This window comes from Saimiri boliviensis, chromosome 4 (assembly GCF_048565385.1).
Source record: "Saimiri boliviensis isolate mSaiBol1 chromosome 4, mSaiBol1.pri, whole genome shotgun sequence".
Classification (NCBI taxonomy): domain Eukaryota; kingdom Metazoa; phylum Chordata; class Mammalia; order Primates; family Cebidae; genus Saimiri; species Saimiri boliviensis.
This window is the reverse complement of record NC_133452.1, coordinates 99,522,390-99,539,914: the sequence shown is the minus strand read 5'-3', so window position 1 is coordinate 99,539,914 and position 17,525 is coordinate 99,522,390. Positions and strand designations below refer to the sequence as shown.

The window sequence follows — 17,525 nt, the reverse complement described above, 5'->3', positions numbered from 1 at the left end:
TAAAAGATCCAGCTTACATGGTACCTTGTTGGGAAAGTCTTTTTACTGCCCCAGGAAACTTGGAGCTCAGTCGTCCTTGAAATATATCCCAGTCATGGCCCTGGCCATACGGTAATGGGAATGGTCTGTTTATCTTCCGCTAGTTCAGTCAAACCTTTCAGGGAAAGACTCATTTGGGTCGCCACTGTGTCCCCAGCTCTAAGCATATGCCTGGCAGATAGTTGTGTTCAGCAAATATTTGTTGAATGGCTGAAAGAATGAAGGAAGGGTGAGTCTCACAAATCTCAGAGGAGAAGTGAAGCATTCCCTGATCTTGCCTCCCTGCCTCCCACCAGTCTGAGGATGCTTCAGGTTTCCTGGAGGACATAGGACAGCAGAGCGTGTTGAATGAAAAAGCAATGTGGAAACCCCCACTGAAGAAAGACCATGGACACATAGGGAACCTAGGAGAGGACTCCTGTTAGAGACTTTTAGGGTCTGGAAGACATATGTGGAACCTTCCAAGCCAGAGCTCAGGATATCCCCAAAGGTCTGAAGAATTGGGTAATGACAGCCTAGATAAAGCAGCCAGAGGCAGGAGACTGGGCAAAAAGCAGCCCGAGTGGTCAGAGGTCTGGGGCCAGAGCAGATGAAAGGTGTCTATAGGCAGCTCTCATTTGAACTCTGGGAGGTACAGGAGGGGAGAACCCTAGGTGAGGTCGCTTGAAAGTCCCTGGGAGATTCTCTGCCACCTCATCAAAGATCTTTCTGACTGATGCTTAAAATTCCATTATTGGAGAGTCACTCCTCTGAGCTAAACCTTATGTTCTTTGGCTCCAAATACAAATATTCTTGTGAGAGAGGGTGATGGCCTTTGCCAGTTAAAACTTTAGTTATCAGCTGACACCCTGACAAATGTGTTGTGAGTGTCAGAGGAGGGGGTTGTAGGAACACTCGTAAGGAACTTTTGCTGAGAGGTGGCTTGGTTTCCCTCCCCCTCCCCTATTCTTTATGGCTGTCCTTTCCTAGATCCTCACTGTGTTCCCTCCTCAGAGGAAAAGACAGAGAGGTGGAGAAGGACAACTCCATCTACCAATACCACACCTATGAATTTCCTGGATCAAGGAAAGGATAGATGGAAGTATTGGGGCAAAGTTCAAGGTGTCCATGAACCAACTTCAATTAGACCATAAAGCAAATTGCTGTAAAACGAAGCTCAGTTACCCAATAGCTTCTAACACATTTTCAGAGAAGGGCTCCCACTGGGCTGAAAATCATTCTAGGAGAAGCTGAAAACCTGCAGTAAGGAAGGATCCTCAGAATGTGTGCCAGCTATGTGCTTGTGCTGAGTGTTGATATCCTTACAAAATTTTGCCTCCTTTTTGCAGCAAGAGGCTCTCTTTTCTTTATGCCCCATCTCCTCTTCTGAGCCGACTTGGCAAAGCTAAAGGATATCACAGTCAGGCTGAGATTCCTTGGTGCCCTGCTCTGGTCCTGCAAAATCTAGTCTGTACGAAGCTGCAGTATGCTGGAGAAGAATGGGCTTTTCCCTGGGGCCCTGACCCAGGGACTCAGCGATGTTTCACCTCTTGATCAGCGTAAGGGCTACTGAGGAGGGAGAGGAACTCATTCTTTTTTTTTGAGACAGAGTATCACTCTTGTTGCCCAGGCTGGGGTGCAATAGTGCGATCTCCACTCACTGTAACCTCTGCCTCCTGGCTTCAAGCGATTTTCCTGCAACCTCTGCCTTCTGGGTTCAAATGATTCTCCTGCCTCAGCCTCCTGAGTAGCTTGGATTACAGGCATGCGCCACCACACCCAGCTAATTGTGCATTTTTAGTAGAGACAGGGTTTCTCCATGTTGGTCAAGCTGGTCTCAAACTCCCGATCTCAGGTGATCCGCCTGCCTCGGCTTCCCAAAGTGCTGAGAATACAGGTGTGAGCCACTGCACCAAGCCAGAGAGGAACTCATTCTAATTCCTATTCTGTCTCCAGTTCCCAGTCCAATGCTGCTGGGACTGAGAAATTTTAGTGGCTTCGCTTTGGTAGACCCAAGCTGTAATGCCAACCTTCACCAGTAGGTGCCGCCATCTAACATACCATCCTTCAGCCCTTGGTGAAGTACTAAAGCCAGACCTCTGGGAGTCTACTCAGGGAACCCACTGCCTCAAAGAAATTTGCAAGTAAAATTATTATATATGAAATAGACCCACATTGGTAAAGTTAAGATGTGGAATTAATTGTATGCGTATTTCTTTATAACCACAGACTCATGTTTGACCTTTATTGTGCAGTTACTATATACCAGGGACTTAAAGAACACGAGGATTCCAAATGACATGGTTTCTCCTTTTAAGTTTATAATTTGGTAAGAGAAATTCATATCTAAATAATTGGAACATAAGGCAGAATGTGGTAAATGTCCAAATATGGAGGTGCCAACGTAAAATTCTAATGAGGCCATAAAGAGCACAGATTAATTCTAGCTGGAAGCAGGAGGCTGACTCAGTGGAGGAGGAAAGGGTTTAAAGCTGACCTCAAAGAATATATAGAATTCTCATACATGGAGTTGGGTGAAGAGATTGCGGGCTTTCCAGGTGACAGGAGCAACGTGAGCAAAGACTTAAGAGAGGAGAATGTCTTCACAGAATTAATAATGTGGTTCAATCAGAGACAATTATTTCAGAGAGTGTGGAGGACGATCTGAAGGGTGGGATGGGGCCAGATAGTGAAGAGCCTGTTTCCGTCAGATGCCGAGTGGCTGACAGTGTTGCATAGGCTCCAGGAACCCGACGACTTTACAGCAAAGTAGCAGTGTGGCGGGTTTGCATCATGAATTGGCTTTATGTGTGCAGCAGGATTTCTTCAATGTGTTAATTTTTAGTGAATTTATTTCATCATGGATGCAGGAAGAAACAGAAAGAAAAAGGGGGAAAAGACATAGAAAGAAGTGATGGGGGAAATAATGGATAGAAAGAAAAGAGAGATGGAGAAGGAAGAGAGAGAAAGGAGGCAGCCCAGGAGGAGGCAAGGCAGACCCTGAAAGGTTCAGGGGCTAAGCTCAAAGACCTTCTTGGCTTTTCCAGGCAAATGCCCTCTGGCTTCTTGCCCTGGCCAACCACAGAGGACAATGTGAGGCGAGTTTGTGTGGTGATGTGTTTTCTGCTGGCCCTGTTTGTTTGTTTTTTTGTTTTTCTGGTGTTGCACGGTTCTGGGGTGGAGGAAGAGGAGGACCGGATTGTGGCTGGCATTGACAATGGTCCTTGGGCCGGGCTCTGGGCTGCTGGGATCCTTTAATGGGAGTTTGTGGGCATTGAAGCTGAACTTTTGATGTCCCTCGGAGGGGGCCTCTTTGTGGGTGCCCAGAGCCAGGTGGCCTGCCCAAGCCTGGAGATGGTTTGCCCTAAGCTCTTTGTCTCTGTCTGTCTTTCCCCACCCTGGCAAGAAAGAATTAGTCCTTGAGGCCTGGGCTCCTTGCCTGTGTAGCCAGGATGTCATGCTGGGCTGGGGAGCCCGTGGGGGTGGCAAGAGCAGCCGCTTCCAGATTGGAGCTGGGAAACGCAGGGGGAGTCCGTGAGGGCCAGCTTGCTCCCCACCCCCGATGATGAGTCTGGCTTTCTCTCCCGTCTCACAACCCTTGGAAGCCAACCTAACAAGCTCTATTAAAGTTAATGAAACGCAATGATTCCTCTGTTTGCTCGGTTACAACTCTTTAACGAGTTGCTCTTGCTTGCTCGGCTCTCACAGAGGAATTCATTTGAGTAGCCAGGGCTTGGCCTTTGTCCCCCTAATTTTTATTGGCCCATTAACAAGATCAGATACTTTGGCTGACCAGGAATATCTAGTACCCAGGTCCCAACAAACCCCTGGGTGGAGTTTCAGGCGACCTTTTGAGTCTAAATTAGCCTAAAAACATGCTGTCGCTCTTCCTCCCTCTGTTGCTTCCCTATATCCAAACTCAGTTTTATATGTAGGTACAGTAGGAGTATGCAGAGATTTCAGAAGTTAGGAGATGCTTTCCCAGTCTCTTTAGAATGTATCTCAACCCACTGATTTAGAGAAGTTCCCCAGTAAGAGTTCCAGCTCCTTTGGTTTAAGGGCTTTCCTCCTCCATTTAAATGGAAATATACTGAACTTTGTTAGTCATTTATACCTTGGTGTGAATTAGTTCTTGTCACTTTAAAGGGATTTGGGAGTCTCCTAAATTGCATACAAACTTTTGTTGACAGTATTCATTTTTTCAGAGAGAGGTTTTCTATAGCTTTCTTCAAAACTTCCATAACTACCCCCACGCACACATATACACACACACATACTGTCTCTCTCTCTCTCTCTCTCTCAAAAGGTTAACAGCCTCTATGTTAGTAGAAGAGTGGGCCGTAACTGGGGCACAGAAGACAAACTCTCTTACCCTCACCATCTGCTTGGCCAGTCCTGCCTCTAAGGAGAGACCTTCCTCTCCTCCTTGAGTTCCTTATCCACAGACCTCCCATTGTCACCACAGCTCAATCATGTGCTTCCCCAATCTTAAAACCAACCTCAAGTTGGTGGGGAGGGGTCAAGAGGAGAGCCCTTGAATCCTATGTTGATTTACATGCCAAGGCTGTAAACGATAGGTTTACATGCTGGTGTAAATACTCATAAACTCGCAGTAAGTGCAGGGCATCACATGCTTTCAGTGTCCAGATCCTCTGCAGCCCATACAGACCTGGCGTTCTCAGGGTCAGGGAGGAGGAGAGCGCCAAGCTGGCAGCAGCTGGCATGACAGGGGCTGACTGTGACTATGGAGGAAAATAGCATGCTCGGAGTTGGTCCCTAAACCCTCATCTGCAGGGTTTCGAGCAGGTGGCTTCTGCACAGTGGTGCCTTGACATGACTCGCCCTACTGCTCAGCCAGCCTGACTGTTCTTTTGGGTTATAGCATTGTCTCCAGAAGGTCCCGGTTAAAATGCAAAGGGGCTTCTTGGAGGGTGACTTGGGCTGATTGGCTGGTTGGCTGTCACTCAGCAGAAAGCAGAGACCCCACACCAGGGAGGTTAAGATTTGGGAGAAAGGTGCAGGTGGGTCAATACTATAGCTATATGAAGTTGATTTAAATAGCTTTCCAGGTGCTCTCCCTAATTCCACTCTTGGGGGCTGAGAATCTATCTTTCCTATGGCCGCCAGAGTCAGTTTAAAGCTGGGCCTTACAACCTCAGCATGAGTGACATTTGTTGGGGAGACATCCTATACATTGTAGGATATTTAGCAGCATCCCTAGCCTCTACCCACTAGGTGCCAGCAGCACTCCCTCCCCTAGTTGCAACAGCCAAAAATGTCTCCAGACATTGACAAATGTCCCCTGGAGGAGGGGAGTGAAATCATCTCCCTGTCTCCTCTTCCCGCTGCCACACTGAGAATCTCCATCATAAAGTATAAGTCAGCCCATGTTACTCCCTGGTCAACAATCCTGCCATGTCTTCTTATTGTTCTGAGCATGAAATCCAGATGTTTGGCATGGCCTTCAAGGTCCTGTGTAATCCAGCCTTGCCTCCCTCTCCTGCCCCACATTGTGCGCCTCTGCTGTCATCCAACATCACTCTTTAGCTACACATCCCTTTTTGACATACCTAGATAAGCCAAGCTCTTTCTTGGACAGGGTGGAAGATGGACAGATATGGGCAGATTTGAAGTAAGTTTCAGAGGCCCTAATTTCTTTAGATTTTACTGGGAGGCCCACTTCTCTCTCTGTCTCTCTCTGTCTCTCTCTTTCTTTTCTTTCTTTCTTTCTTTTCTTTTTCTTTCTCTCTCTCTCTCTCTCTCTCTCTCTCTCTCTCTCTCTCTCTCTCTCTCTTTCTTTTGACGGAGTTTCGCTCTTGTCACCCAGGCTGGAGTACAATGGTGTAATCTTGGCTTACTCCAACCCCTGCCTCCTGGGTTCAAGCAATTTTCCTGGCTCAGCCTCCCAAGTAGCTGGGATTACAGGTGTACCACCACACCCAGCTAATTTTTGTATTTTTCTGGTAGAGACAGGGTTTTACCATGTTGGCCAGGCTGGTTCTGAACTCCTAACCTCGGGTAATCCACCCACCTTGGCCTCTCAAAATGCTGGGATTACAGGTGTGAGCCACCGCACCCAGCCCAGGGAGGCCTTTTCATATGAGCTTATGGGAACTTGTAAATATTTGACTTAGTGAGTTTTTTACTTTTGTTTTTCCCTTCTCCCCAACTAGAATGTAAGCTCCATTAGACCAGGGACCATGTCTGACTTGTTCACTATTGTATTCTCATCATCTCCCATACTGCCCGCCACACAGTAGGTCCTCAGTGATTACCCGCGGAATGAATGGATAAGGGTGGCAGGAGTTCAGAGAGGGACTTTTCTGGAAGGTTTAGGGAAGGTGTCTTGGGCATGCTGAGGCTTGAGGCTTGGGTAGGAAGCGGGGAGGTTAATCTCAAGACAGTTTAGGGGATGGCAGAAGCAAGGGCCTAAAGAATTTCACAGTGGCCAAAATGTACTGCAATTAACAGGCAGCAGGAACTTGTCGTGTGGCAAAAGGACAAGTCTGGTGTGAATATGATTCTCAGTCTGAGTAGATCCAAGGGGGTGAAGTAGTTAAGTCCCCTAAGTTGTTGAGGAAGCGGGGAGGGAAATCAGTTAGGTTAGAGCCTAGCAAAACTAGGGCCAAACCAGGGAGGTGTTGTTTGCTGAGCCTGTAGTGTAGAATTGTCTGAGCCACAGAACGATGATGATTATTCCTCCCCTGGTATCTGATGTTGGTGATCTTGACTTCTCTGAACCCCTCAGATCCCCAGAACCAGCTCTGTGATCATAAGTGAAGTCTAGAGACTGACCAGACACATGAGCCTAGATCTGTGCAAAGAGCCCCATGTCCCAAATGGGAGAGGTCCAGGGCCTGGTTCCATCTTCCCTCCCTCTCTTGATGTGTGGCCTTGCTCAAGGCGTTGGATTGCAGTGGACCTCCATGTCCTTCTTTTGGAAAACAGAGTTAACAATACCTGCCCCATTCAGAGGAGAAATGAGGTCATGTTTGTGCAACATTGTGAGCTCACTGGAGACAATGAGTGTATTCTTCTTACCAGTAACAATAATAATCATTACTGCAAATCTAACCAGTAAATATATCCCCTCAAAGCTGGAGTTGGCCCCTCAGTAGGATAGCAATTAAAGTTTTTAAAAAAATCTCTAGGTGGGGGAATTTTCTGGCCACATTTTGATCTCTGGGGTTGATATCACTGTGGGAGGGAGAGAGGCCTGCAGCAATCATTCCTCACAGTTCCATTCAATTGCACTTTTTTTTATCTCTCTTGTCCTTGAGTTTTCCCCAGTGGGTTTTGTGATTCCTCATTCTCCTTCAGTCCTAAAGGAAAGAAGCCCCTAAACTCCCCATCTCCACATTCGCCCACTGTCCCATTCACTCACATGGCTACTGGAGATCCTGGACATTCGAACACTGGCCACAAACAAAGTGGTCTGTCTTGAGTACTTGATTCTCTTTCCTGCTCATCCCACTTAGTAAGCCAGTGATTCCCAAGCTGAGTTGTGCATTCAGAGCCTCTAGGAGTGGGTCCATGGATTCTCAGGTGATTCCAATTAAGCCAGCCCAGCACCTGTCTGAATTTCAGAATTGCAAGGTTTTCAATCATTGGTTGAAAAATGTGTGTACAAGGAACAGAGTGATGCTTATACAAAGGCATTGTTGCAGTTTGGGTCAAGCTGGCAAAAGACGCTCTCTCCTGCCACAATCCACAAAATGACAGAAAAACTCTTAGAACAAATAAAATAGTAAACTCAATATCATGTGATGAAACAAGAATTATCAGCAGATCAGAAATGTTGGATCGCTGAGAGATAAACAACATCAAAGCTATAAAGAGGTTGAGAGCGGTGGCTCACGCCTGTAATCCTAGCACTTTGGGAGGCTGAGGTGGGCGGATCACTTGAGGTCAGGAGTTCAAGACCAACCTGGCCAACATGGCGAAACCCCATCTCTACTAAAAATACACACACACACACACACACACACACACACACACACAAATTAGCTGTGCATGGTGATATACGCCTGTAATCCCAGCTACTCAGGAGACTGAGGCAGAAGAGCCACTTGAACCCGGGAGGCAGAGGTTGCAGGGAGCTGAGATCATGCCACTGGACTCCAGCCTGGGTGACAGAGGAAGATTCTGTCTCAGAAAAAAAAAAAAAAAGAAAAAAAGCCATTAAATAAATAAAACTGGCAGGGTACGGTGGCTCACACCTGTAATCCCAACACTTTGGGAGGCCAAGGCAGGCAGATCACTTGAGGTCAGGAGTTCGAGACCAGCCTGGCCAACACGGTAAAACCCAGTCTCTACTAAAAATACAAAAATTAGCCAGGCATGGTGGTGGGTGCCTGTAATCCTAGCTACTCAGGAGGCTGAGGCAGGAGAATCTCTTGAACCCAGGAGGCAGAGGTTGCAGTGAGCCAAGATCATGCCATTGCACTCCAGGCCCAGGTGACAGAGCAAGACTCTGTCTAAAAGAGCAAGACTCAGGCTGGGCGCAGTGACTCACGCTGTAATCCTAGCACTTTGGGAGGCCGAGGTGGGTGGATCACCTGAGGTCAGGAGTTCAAGACCAGCCTGGCTATGATGGTGAAACCCCATCTTAAATAAATAAATAAATAAATAAATAAATAAATAAATAAATAAAAAAGAGCAAGACTCTGTCTAAAAAAGAAAAAGAAAAAAAAGGAAGGAAACCACAGCTAAAACATGCAGGAGAAGACTGCTATGGAAAAAAGAGTGGTTTGGGGGACTTCGAGCCTGAGACAACAGACTCAAAGGAATAGGGGAAGTCCCAGGGGTATTTCTGAACACCAGTGTTCAGCAGCTAGCAGCAGTGGGTTTGCCCCAAGGTGCTGGCCTAGAAAGGTGAGCAGTACTCCAAGTAGCTACCTACACTCTGGGAGAGGAATAGGGACCCCTCAGCCAAGAGCAAGGCTGACAGCAGGCCACTTACCATTCTCCCACACCCTGTAGCAGAGACAGGCTACAGTGAACTGAAAGCTGGCAAATTAAGGAAGAGCAGAACATCGGTAATCACCAGAAATTTCATGAAAAATATAACCATGATAGGGAGTCGCTCTAAGCCAATATTGCCCATAGAACATTCTATAATGATGGAAATGTTCTGTATTTGAGCTGTCCAGTTTGTAGCCATATACCACCTGTGGCTGTTGAGCAACTGAAGTGTGGCTTCTGCAACTGAGGAACTGAATTTTTAATTTAATTTAGTTTTAATTAAAGTTAAGCAGCAAGGCTCTACTGTATTGGATAGCATAGCTCTAAACTTAACATATTGAAGGGTTAATACCCAAAGTAATAGAGATAATAGAGCAAATAAAAACAGAAACCAATTTAGTTGATGTATAATTATTATCTTCAAGAGATGCAAAATAATATTAAAGCCATTTAAAAGAATCAACCAGGAGTCTGAGAAATTTAAAAATTGATAATTGAAATTCAAAACTCAGTAGATGGTCTAGATAGGTTTCATGATCTGGTTATCAGGAAGACTGACCTGAGAAAGTCTCCTTAAACACAATAAAAAAGATAAAATGACAGAAAGTCTGAGAGAAAAAAATTAAGAACCATCTGTGGGATAGGCATTACAGAAAGCTAGAACTTCAGCGAATAGAAGAGGGAAAATAATTAAAGAACTAACAAAAGAAAATTTCCCCATTGCTGAAGAAAGAAATTAATCATTAGCTTGACCTTTCCCAGGAAAAAAGACTCACACTTACAGATATTATAGTAAAACTTTATAACAATAAAAATAAAGGAAAAAAAGCTTAGAAGCGTCTGGAGAGAAAAAAGCAGGTCTTCAATAGAATAATATTAAATTGGCATCAGACTGGATGTTAAAAGACAGTGAAATATTATCTCCAAGGTTCTGAAGGGAAATGAAGTATTCAAGTGGGAGAGGAAAATTAAGATTTTTTTTTTTTACTTAAAAAAATTTCTTTTTTTACAGGAAGAAAGTTTGCCACCCTCATATTACTTAAAGAATGTCCAGAGGAGGTGCTTCAATAGAAAAATAGTGAATTCAAGAAAGAGGAAGACGTGGGATGCCGAAACTGTGGTGAACAAAGAACCTAGTAAAACTTTTAGTCTGAGTAATTATTGAGGCATAATGTAAACATTTTTAAAATAACAATTTGGAGCAATAATCTACCCAGATGATCTCAACTTGGGAGGTGGCAGGTGGGGGAGGAGGAGGAAAGTTAAATAATGCTAAGGGAGAAAAAATTCCTGCCTGATCAGCTCAAGACATTAATAGAAAACCAAAAGTTAAAGAATATAGGATCCATCTGCCTTGGAGGGTATGGAAGAAAAAAAAAATAGGATTCAAATTTAAAGATAATCAACAGAAGATGGAGAATTGGAAAATCAACTTCCAGGTCAATAGACTGAATTAAAAAGATGGGGAAGGGGACAAAGAAGACTTGATCAATATAACAAAAAGCAGGGAAAGAGGAAAAAGAAGAAAACAAGGTAAAGAGGAAGCATAAAATAAAATGACAGGGTAAGTCTAAAAATATCATCAATAATACATGAGAAAAGAGAAAACTTCCCATTAAAGGGCAAAATCCTTCTATACATATGCTGTTTATATAGATGTATTGAAATTGACAAGAACATTTTGAATACGAACAGTTGGGGGAAATAAGCAAACGATAACAAAAAAGAAATATATTAGTATCAGACAAAATGACATTCAAAGGCAAAAAGCATTAAAAGAAACAAAGAAAGGCTAGGCATGGTGGCTCATGCCTGAAATCCCAGCACTTTGGGAGGCTGAGGTGAATGGATCACTTGAGGTCAAGAGTTCAAGCCCAGCCTGGCCAACATGGTGAAATCCCATCTCTACTAAAAATACATGCCTGTAGTCCCAGCAACTTGGGAGACTGAGGTGGAAGGATCGCTTGAGCCTGGGAGGCAGAGGTTGCAGTGAGCGAAGATTGCACCACTGCACTCCAGTCTCAAAAAAAGAAAAAAAAAAAAGGAGATATATTGGTAAAAATTACAATCTTCCAAACATATACAATTTCTCTGAATCTTTAGGCACCTAACAACCCAGCTTCAAAATACATAAAGCAAACACTGATATAAACCAAGGAGAAATGAACAAATCTATGGCCATGGATGAAAGCTTTAATAGACTGGCTCAGAAATTTATGGGTCAAGTAGAAAAAAGTCATAATGAAAATAATAGAGGAATCGAATGACAAATTTTATCAACTTTAATTAATGTTATATCCAACAAATTGAGAAGACTTTTTTTTTCCAATATACTTTAAAAGAAATACTCAAACAAATTATTTAAAAGATAGAGCAGCCATTTTCTCTGTCTACAATACATGAACATAAATTAGCCTCAGCCATGTGTGGTATCTCACGCCTGTAATCCCAGCACTTTGGGAGGCCGAGGAAGGCAGATCACGAAGTCAGGAGATTGAGACCATCCTGGCCAACATGGTGAAACCCCGTCTCTACTAAAATAAAAAAATTAGCCAGACATGGTGGTGCATGCCTGTAGTCTCAGCTACTCGGGAGGCTGAGGCAGGGGAATTGCTTAAACCCAGGAGGAAGAGATAGCAGTGAACTGAGATCGTGCCACTGCACTTCAGCCTGGCGACCAAGCAAGACTCCATCTCAAAAAAAACAAAAAAAAAAAAAAGAAAAGAAAAGAAATTAGCCTCAAAATGCTGGGATGTATTGGCACTCCATATTTACCTGGAAATGTAAACTAACTTACAGGAAATTCCCTGGAACACGAAGCCTAGCTTATCTCTGCTACAGCTCAGCTCCAGGGTGTACTTACGAGTATAAATCTCCCATATGAATGTCACCTTCATGGTATCCCAGTAGGGGGAACATTATCTCTGTTCCCAGTAGTACTCAGCCTGGTATTCAAAGCCCAGGTGCCACAATCTGACTCCAGGCTGCCTTTCCTTTTTCACCTCTCCTGCTTCTCCAACATGCAAAATGCCATAAACTCTTGGTACACTCACCACTTCTTGGTTATTCCTAGGATATCTGGGAGCCCGTATTCTTGGTCCATGACACTCATCTTGTTGCTTAACTCATGCCCTATTACTTTTTTTTTTTTTTTAATTGAGACAGAGTTTCGCTCTTGTTACCTAGGCTGGAGTGCAATGACGCGATCTCGGCTCACCGCAACCTCCACCTCCTGGGTTCAGGCAATTCTCCTGCCTCAGCCTTCCGAGTAGCTGGGATTACAGGCATGCACCACCATGCCCAGCTAATTTTTTGTATTTTTAGTAGAGACGGGGTTTCACCATGTTGACCAGGATGGTCTCGATCTCTTGACCTCGTGATCCACCCGCCTCGGCCTCCCAAAGTGCTGGGATTACAGGCTTGAGCCACCGCGCCCGGCCATGCCCTATTACTTAACTGTAAATCTTGCTTTCTCAAAGGGCAAACTATGGATCAAGGGCCAAATCTGGCCTGACTCCTGTTTTAATAAAGTTTTATTGGAACATAGTTACGTCAATTCACTTATATAATGCTAATGGCTACTTTCCCCATAGTTGAGTAGTTACAACAAGATGATATGGTCTGTAAAACCCCAAATATTTACTGTATATGGCCCCTTATAGAAAAACTTTGCTGTGTAGAGATGCTTTCTGCCTCTTGTGGTCATCTTACCAAGCTGGGGCACAAGAAGAACCCTTACTGCTCATTACTTGGTGAATAAAAAATAACTGGTTAAAAGGCTGGGCGAGGTGGCTCGCACCTATAATGTGTGAGCACAAAGAGCATCCTTGCTATTTCCTGCACAGGCAATTCTTTACCAGTTTTTGTTTGTTTGTTTTGAGACGAAGTCTCACTCTGTTACCCAGGCTGGAGTGCAGTAGCATGATCTCAGCTCACTGCAACCTCTGCCTCCCGGGTTCAAGTGATTCTTCTGCTTCAGCCTCCAAAGTAGGAGGGATTGCAGGCCCCTGCCACCATGTCAAGCTAATTTTTTTGTATTTTTAGTAGATACGGGTTTCACCATGTCAGCCAGTCTGGTTTCGAACTCCTCATCTCAAGTGATCCATCCGCATCAGCCTTCCAATGTGTTGAGATTATAGGCATGAGTCACCAAACCTGGCTTCCTTACTCTGAAATATGATTATCGACTTCCTGGAATAATTCTCTGGGTGTTTCCTATGAACCCAGGTACCTGCCCACACTGATTTGTCCCTGCCAGGGGTCTAGTGAGCCCTTGAGGGCTGGTCACTTGATTTGACAACAGTGGCAGGCACTGGGCAGGCCCAGCCTGGCTCTGGGCTGAGTGAGCATGCACCCACTGGGCACAGCATCCTCATTCCCAGCCACCCTAGACAGCTTTGCCTGCCTGGTGTCTCAGGGCTTCAAATGCCTGCCACCAGAGAAGCATTACTTTGTGATATTTTTACCCTCAAGATAGTCCTCCATTAAAATACAGGTAATTCCTGGAAGGAAGCCACCTGTGTCCAAGTTCTTATCTTGAGTCACAGCCTCTGGGGTCTTAACTTTGCAATGGTCAGCTAAACCCTGGGTTGTTTGCAGCCTCAAATGAGATCATATAGCCGAAAATGATTTCAACATTGTGAAGAGAAATATATAAGCAAAGGATTATTTTCAGTCATTGTTGGAGGGTATTAGCAATTATCTCCCCCCTTATTGAAAATGGCATTTGAAAGAGGCCCCCGAAGAGTGATTCTCTAGTGATTGAATTCCAGACCACAAGGTAAGTCAAAGGCATTTATGGTGCCAGAGGCAGGTACTTTCCCACTCAAAGCCTGCTGCCCAGGTGGCCACCAACTCAGCCACTGCCTGAATTCTAGGCCAGTTCTGACCACTGAAGTCTTAGAGCAAAGAAAGGGCTGTTGATGTGACTGAGCTGTTGAGCTCAGAAGTGTAGAAGCAGGAAGAGTCTTGGAAGCCTCTCATATTACAGACGAGGAAATTGAGGCCCACAGAGAGAAAGCTGCTCACCCATCCAAAGTCAGGGAGCCTAAAGAGAAAAGCCAAAATAGCTGGGGTGGGGCTGGGGGCCAGGAGGGGACCAAAGACAGAAGAGGCTGGCCTCTCTCGGGGGCGGTCCCTATGCATGCCCAGCACAGATGGACAGAGGACTCCACTCAGCCTCTCATCCGGCCCTCCTCCCCCATTGCCCCACCCCCACTTCCCAGTGTAACCAGCCTCTCCATGCCTGGGACCACTCTGCCAATAGAGGCTTCCCATCGAGGCCCTTGGCCCACAGAGAGAAAGTCCGAAACAATGCTTCTAAACTGAAAACATTTTTGTCTTTCTCCACAGAACAATGGCCATTAACAGGCATGGAAATGGAGCAGAAATGGAATGAACCCTAGGGGCCTGGGAGCCTGGAGGGGTGTGAGAGTGGGGAGGGGATTGGGGAGACAAGGGACAGAGGAGAGTGCCTTCCCCCGCCTCCTCCCATCACCCTCTGTTACCCGCCCCGCCTCCCCGGCCCCCGTCTCTAATGAGGTGCTTCTGGTGGCACATGACTTCATTGCAAGCACCACTTAACCACCCCCCAATACTTTCATGAGATTCTTGGGGGCTGCACAGGTGCCTTCCATCCCAGCCATGCCCTGGACACTCACCACATACCAGCAAGTCCAGGAGCTGCAACAGGGGGACAGCTTAAAACAGCCCCACCAACACCCCAAAGTGGGTGTCCCAGTTCCCTGAGAAGGCCTGGATGCCCTGCTGAAGGGTGAGCAGGGCCATGTGGGTGACCTGGAGGACCCAATTCCCTGGCCATGGGAACCCCCAGCCTGGGTTTTCTTTGGGGGTAGCTGAGACAACGAACCCCCACCCAGAGCAAGAGAGGACGCATTTTTTCTGTGGCCACAAGCCACTTTGATGGGTCCGCCCCACTGGGGAGCAACCGAAACCTCATCCCACCCAGCGCGGCCTTTGTCTGCACTACATATTTGTCTTATTTGGAAGATTTTTGTGGGTTTTCCTGTCTTTCTCCAGCACTCACTGCCCTGAGGGAGAAGGCCATGGCAGAGCTGAGGGAAGGGAGTGAGAGGCTGTGCCTGGTGGTCTGCAGCACATTTCGGGGTGGAAGAGAAATCCACTCCACACACCCACAGCACTCCAGTGATGCCCTGGCCCCGGGCCACACTGTGGGTCTTGCCTGTCCTCCGCGGACTTGTGCCCCGCTTCCTGGTCCTCCCAGGGCTGTTTCCTCTCTGTCTTCTCTCAGCCTCCTCAGGCCGCTCTCCGATACTCCAGTGTATCTCCTCATGTTCCATCCCTCCAGCCAGCTTGGCACCTCATCATTTCCTACCTCCCCGCTCTGGGGACCCTCCCTTTCTACCTGTCTGCATTCTGAAGACTCTCCCAGGGCTTGTTCCCCCATCTTGCCTCCTCTTGGGAGCCTCCCTGGACTACTCTAGCATTTGGCAGGATCTCCTCCTTCTAAAATCTAAAAGTATGTGTTTTCTTTTTCTTTTCTTTCATGTGTTTTCTTTTTCTTTTCTTTCTTTTTCTTTCTTTTTTTTTTTTTTTTTTTTTTGAGACAGCTTTTCACTCTTGTTTCTCAGGCTGGAGTGCAATGGCACCATCTCGGCATGATCTCAGCTCACCACAACCTTCCCCTCCCCAAGTTCAAGCGATTCTCTTGCCTCAGCCTCCCGAGTAGCTGGGATTACAAGCATGTGCCACCACGTCCAGCTAATTTTGTATTTTTAGTAGACAGAGTTTCTCCATGTTGGTCAGGCTGGTCTCAAACTCCCGACCTCAGGTGATCCGCCTGCCTCAGCCTCCCAAAGTGCTGGGATTACAGGCGTGAGCCACCACGCCTAGCTCCTAAAAGCATGTGTTTTCTTTCCTTTCTGTGATTCTAAATACACCCTGCCCCATACCACCTGCCCAGGAGACAACAGGCCAGAGGCCATGGCTTTTGTTCCTTGGTCTCCAAGTCCCATCCTGCCTTGTACAAAACAGTTGCTCAAGTAATATTTGTTGGTTTGGGGCTCACTAAGGGCTAGCCATGAAATTGTCAACAAATTAGAGAATTTCAGTGATGGAAGGGACCTAAGGGCTTGAATTCCTGCTAAGGGGTGTCTGGCTTCAGCTTACATGCCTCTAGTGACAGGGATCTGACCGATTCCTGGGGCAACCCATTCCCTTGCCTCTAACTCTGACCATAAGAAAGTTCTTCCCTACGTTCAGCTAAAACCTGCTACCCTCTGGCTTTCCCCACCCAACTGCCAGCTAGGCCACATCAAACTATTCCAGTCCTCTTACCTCACGACCACCCTTCAGATATTTGAGGACAGCAATCTCCTACCTCTGCAGTCTTTCCTTTTCCAGGGGGAAACGCCTATAGTCCTAACCTTCAGTGCCCCAATGCCCCTAATGACAATGGACTTTGGATATTCCCCTCGCCCCTGTGCTGGGCCTCTTCCAAATCCCCGCTGAACTCATTCTAACAAAATCCCCCTTCTTTCTGAGTCAGGATGGATGTTACAAGCTTTCAGATGGGGCTTGCCTCCATGTAATGATTAGAGATGTCCTAAAAGAAGGAAATCACTCTCTCACAGGCTTTTAAAAAAATGAGATGGCCAGGCACAGTGGCTCATGCCTGTAATCCCAGCACTTTGGGAGGCTGAGGCAGGTGGATCACGAGGTCAGGAGTTTGAGACCAGCCTAACAAACATGGTGAAATCCCATCTCTACTAAAAATACAAAAATTAGCTAGGTATGGTGGCACATGCCTGTAATCCCAGCTACTCAGGAGGCAGGAGAATCGCTGGAACCCGGGAGGTAGAGGTTGCAGTAAGCTGAGATCGCACCTCTGCACTCCAGCCTAGGCAATAGAGCGAGACTCTGTCTCAAAAAAAAGAAAAAAAGGAGATACTGCCTTCCCCTTTCCTGAGGTGGCAGAATCTGATAACCAATTTTACATGCACATGTCAGCGGAGGTAAAACTGCCACACACCTCAAAGGTTGTCTTGTGGGTCATTTGTGTACATTTTAATATGGCTATTCCAGAGGGACTACCAAATGTTTTAAACCAAAGGGGTGACTCATGGTGGCATTTCAGGCCAATGAAATATTTTGGGAGAAGCAGGTCTTGTGGTGCCTGGCCTGCCTCTGCCTTGGCTCTCTCTGGGTGATGGAGAGCCTCCAGCCCCAAGTATATTGGCATTAGGATCAAGTATTTCCCAAGATGCTGGCTGCCCCCTCCAGGCCCCGGCCCTCATAGCCTGTGCTAATGATTGAAACTTATGCTTTCCTGCATTGTATAGTTGACTATCTTTCTTATGTATCTTTTTCTTATAGCAGATGAAGGACTCCTTGAAAGAAGTGGCAGTATCTCAAAAATATTCTTATCAGTGTTCTGTATCTTGATCATACTGCTGTTTACACAAAGGTAGGCATTTATTGAAACTCATCAAACTGGACACTTTAAGTCAGGGGTACCCAACCTCCAGACTGGTACTCGTCCTCAACCTGTTAGAAACTGGGCC

General features: G+C 46.1%; 1 protein-coding gene across 16 annotated transcripts in view; it reads left to right on the top strand.

Annotated features, from left to right (window-relative positions):
• The window catches only part of TCP11 (t-complex 11), a 144,487-nt gene that overhangs the window by 54,029 nt on the left and 72,933 nt on the right, over positions 1-17,525 (top strand). For 14 of the 16 annotated variants that reach the window (XM_074397944.1, XM_074397945.1, XM_074397946.1 and 11 more), the window contains one exon: positions 9,995-17,428. The gene's annotated coding sequence lies outside the window, so the exon portion shown is untranslated. The remainder of the gene's footprint in view (positions 1-9,994; positions 17,429-17,525) is intronic. The other 2 variants (XM_074397940.1, XM_074397935.1) reach the window with 2 other exon arrangements.